Below are 4,739 nucleotides of genomic sequence, written 5' to 3'. Positions count from 1 at the left end.
CTACAGGGGAACCCAGTTTTAAAGAAGGCCCCAAACATTTGTGAAATTTTACCCTCAAGAACATGACCACAAAAAATAGCCAAGAAAAAAATCCCTGGGCTTTCAGCAGGGAGAGGGGAAAAGGAATCACTTTGAAAGAAACCACAACTCTCTGGTCTTAACAAGGCCTGCCCGCAGGGGAACCTAATGAACCAGAAACAGATCTGCTGAGGTATTACCAGAGCCTCACTGGCTTGGGAAAAGAGAAATACCCAATTCCAGCCCATCCTGTCTCGCCTAGGGGGGAAAAACCTTGAGAAATACCTGTGAAATTCAAAGTCCAGAGGCATATGCTCAATAAACGGCAGAGACCCCACCATAGGACTGTAGAATTTTCCCTCTCTCCCCACACGTCACACCACATTACCCATCCATCCCCACCCCTCACACACACCACATTACTAAAGACCTATTTACAGAAGTTCCTTGGTACATCATGTCCAGGTATCAAGAAAAAATTACAAGGCATACTAAAAGGCAAAAAAAAAAAAAATTTTTTTTTGTTTGAAAGATAAAGGAAACATCCTAGCCAGAGGTGGCAGGGATGTGGCAGGAACCAGACTAGGATTAATATGGGTCGAAGGGATAGACACATGAAGTAGTGGATGGACAATCCAGAGAGATGGAAATCCTAAGAAAAAAACAAAAAGAGAAGCTGGAGATAAAAAAAAAAACACACACTAGAACAGAAATGAAGAACACCTTGGGGCTTATTAGTGGATTGGACAAAGCTGGGGGAAGACTATCTGACCTTGAGAATATATCAGTAGAAACTTTCAAGACCAAAGACAAAGAATAAAGATTGAACAAAACAGAAGAGGATGCCCAAGGACTGCGGAACAAGGACAAAAGATGTAACATATTTGCCGCAGGAGTGTCAGAAAGAGAAGAAAGCGAGAAAGGAACAGAAGAAATATTCGAAACAGTAATGACTGAGAGTCAGCTGGGGAAAGTTCATGCCAGACACCAAACCACAGCTCCAGGAAACTCAGAGACCCCAGGCGAGACACATGCAAAAAACAAACAGGCAAACAATAACAACAGTTACATGTGGGCATGTCGCTTTCAAATGACAGAAAATCAAAAATGAAGGAAAATATCCTGAAAAAAGAGCCAAAGGCGGGGGGGAGTCTTGCCTATAGAGGAACAAATATAAAAAGTATATTCAGCTTTTCCTCAGAAATTATCTTACGCCAACCACCTAGACCAAACATCTGAAAATTCTGAACCCCACGAAATTAGCATTCACAACTGAAGGAGACATAAAGATTTTCTCACAATAATGTTAGAAATGTGTTGCCAATAGTCCTGCCTTGCAAGAAATGTTAAAGGAGGTTCTTTAGGAGGAGAATGTAGATCAGAAACTGCTGGCTTTGTTGGGTAAGCATCTGGCTCTTGATTTTGGCTCAGGTCATGATCTCACAGCTCCTGGGTTTGAGCCCTGCCTGGGCCTCCACACTGAGAGTGCGGGGTCTTCCTGGGATTCTCTTTCCTTCTCTTGCTGCCCCAATCCCATCCACGCTCTATCTATTTCTCTGTCCCTAATAAATAAATAAATAAACTTAAAAACAAAAGAAACTCAGATCTACATAAAGAAACAGCATTGGAGAAGAAATAAGAAACAGTGAAGACAAAATAAAAACTTGTATTTTTTGTATTCTTTAAAAAATGTTTAAGTTTATTTATTTTGAAAGAGAGAGAGAGAGAGAGAGAGAGAGAGCTATCAGGGGAGGGGGAGAGAGAGAGAGGAAGAGAGAATCCCAAGCAGGCTCTAAACTGTCAGTAACAAGCCCAATGTGGGGCTTGATGTGGAGCTCAGTCTCATCAATTGTGAGATCATGACCTGAGCCAAAATCAAGAGCCAGATGCTTCACTGACTGAGCCACCCAGGTGCCCCTATTTTCCTTCTTCTTAATTGACCTAGCCAGATAATTGTTCAAAATAATAGTGGCAACCATGTATTTGATTATGTATGCTTATGAATATAGCTTATGTGTGCATATATACATATATTCTTATGTATGTATGTAAAATAAATGACAACAGTGACACAAGGAAGGGAGGAAGGAATTAGGATTTTGTTAATATAAGGCATTTGTATTACCCAGGAATTAATCTAGACATAGACCTATACCTTCACAAAAATTAACTTAAAATGGATCATAGACTTAATATAAAGCACAAAACTATAAAACTCCTGGAAGATCACATTAAAGAGAACCTAGATGACCTTAGGTATGGAAATGACTTCTAAATACAAACCAAAGGCACAATCCATGAAAGAAACAGCTGGTAAGTTGTAATTCATTAAGATTAAAAACTTCTGCTCTGTGAATATTATCAAGAGGGGTGCTTTTATTTTTATTTTATTATTATTATTTTTTTTTTATTTGAGAAAGGGAAAGAACATGTGTGAGCAGGGGAGAGGGCAGAGGGAGAGAATCTCAAGCAAGCTCCATGCTTAGCATGGAGCCTGATGCAGGTCTTAGACCCTGGGATCATGACCTGAGCTGAAATCAAAAGTTGAACACTCAACCAACTGAGCCACCCAAGTACCCCTAGTTTTATTTTTAAAATAATCTCTACACCCAGTGTGGGGTTCAAACTCACGACCCCAAGAGATCAAGAGTCACATGCTCTACTGAATGAGCCAGCCAAGTGCCCCAAAACTTCTGCACCCCAGTAGATGATTTAAAAAAAATTTTTTTAATGTTTATTTTTGAGTGAGGGAAAGACAGAGTGTGGGAAGGGAGAGGGGAAGAGAGAGAGGGAGACACAGAATCTGAAGCAGGCTCCAGGCTCTGAGCTGTCAGCACAGAGCCCAACACGGGGCCCAAACTCACGAACCGTGAGATCATGATCTAAGCCAAAGTTGGACACTTAACCAACTGAGCCACCCAGGCGCCCCAAATGATTCTTAAGGCCTATGTGTGATATTTTAAAGATACAATAAAAGCCCTGTAGTCTACTTTAAAAAGCATATGAAAAGATGCTCCACATCATATGTCATCAGGGGAATGCACCTTAAAAGCATGGTGAGATACCACCACAGACCTATCTAGAATGGACAAAATCTACAACACTGACAACACAAAAGGCTGGTGGGGTGTATGGTGACAGGAACCCTCAGACATTGCTGGTGGGAAAGCAAAATGTATAGTCACTTTGGAACACAGTTTGGCAATTTCCTACAAAACTAAACATACTCTTTTCACATGATCCAGTAATCAAGCTTCCTGACATTTGCCCAAAAGAACTGAGCATCTATGTCCACATAAAAACCTGCACATGAATGTTTATGGTAGCTTTTCTCAGAACAGCCAAAACTTAGATGCAACCAAGATGCGCCTCAGTAGGTAAACAGATAAATAAACTGAGGTCCAAGGCACCTGGATGGCTCAGTCGTTTGAGCGTCCAGCTTCGGCTCAGGTCATGATCTCATGGTTCATGGGTTTGAGCCCCGCATTGGGCTCTGGGCTGACAGGTCAGAGCCTGGAGCCTGCCTTCGGATTCTGTGTCTCCCTCTTTCTCTGACCCTCCCCTGCTCGCTCTCCCTCTCTCTCAAAAATAAATTAAAAATATTAAAAAATAAATAAATAAACGGAGGTCCATCCAATTTTTTGTATTTTTCAGTACTAAGAGAAAATGAGTTGTCAAGCCATAAAAAGACATATATGATTCCAACTATGTGACATTCTAGAATAGCAAAACTATGGATATGGTTATTTCCAGGGGTTAGTTAGGAGAAAGGGATGAATAGGTGGACCACGTAGGATTTTGGGGGGCAGTGAAAACACTCCATATGATAAATGTTATACATTCGTTCCAACCCACAGAACACAATGCCAACAGTGAACCCGAATGGATGATTACCAAGGGGATGGAGGAGAAAGAATGGGCAAGTGGGTGAAAAGGAGTGGGAGATACAGGCTTCCAGTTACGGAATGAATACATCATCGTAATAAAAGGCCGAGCATAGGGAACAGAGTCAGTGGTATTGTAATAGCGTTGTACCATTAACAGGTGTTAGCTACACTTGTTATGAGCCTAACCTAATGTACAGAGAAGTTGAATCACGATGTTGTATGCCTGAAACTAATGTAACACTGTGTGTCAAATGTTCAAAAGAAAAAGTGGGCCCTAATGTAAACTATAGACTTTGAATGACTATGATGTGTCAATGCAGACTCATCCATTGTAACAAATATGCCACTCTGGTGGGGGTGTTGATAAAGGCAGACGCTTTGCATCTATGGAGGACATAAAATCTCTGTACCTTCCTCTAAAGTTACTTCCTCTAAAATTACTCTAAGAAAAGAAAGTCTTGAAAGAAGCCCAGGAGCTGGCTGAGGCCCCCTGGACACACAGCAGCTCTGTCGCCAGGGGCATGGTACGGAGGTGAGCCCGGCTGAGGCGGAGAGGTCAGTGACCCAGTCCAGTGCTTGAAGCAGGTACCAGAGCAAAGAAGAGGGCACAAAACACAGAAGGAAGAAGAAGGAAGCCCATCAGTTCAAACAGAGTTCCTAAACTGGAAGAACTAACAAGAGGAAGAACTGGGGAGAGAAGCTAAGGGTTAAACGGGAGTCAGAGTGAGATGCTGGGGTGCGCTTGTCTCTCTGGGTCCATCTGGACCTCAGAAGTACTGAGCACCAGCTTGAGTGTCCCTGTCCCACGTGGGTCCTGGGTGCCACCTCTCCTTC

General features: G+C 42.2%; 1 long non-coding RNA gene across 1 annotated transcript; it reads left to right on the top strand.

Annotated features, from left to right (window-relative positions):
• Positions 1–1,945: 1,945 nt before the first annotated feature.
• LOC115300093 lies at positions 1,946–4,017 on the top strand. The gene is made up of 2 exons (XR_003912497.1): positions 1,946–2,331; positions 3,876–4,017. It is a non-coding gene; the product is annotated as an uncharacterized LOC115300093 (long non-coding RNA).
• Positions 4,018–4,739: the final 722 nt, after the last annotated feature.

Source organism: Suricata suricatta, chromosome 8, assembly GCF_006229205.1.
Source record: "Suricata suricatta isolate VVHF042 chromosome 8, meerkat_22Aug2017_6uvM2_HiC, whole genome shotgun sequence".
NCBI lineage: Eukaryota > Metazoa > Chordata > Mammalia > Carnivora > Herpestidae > Suricata > Suricata suricatta.
The sequence above is the reverse complement of the archived record's forward strand: the minus strand, read 5'-3'. Positions and strand labels throughout refer to the sequence as shown.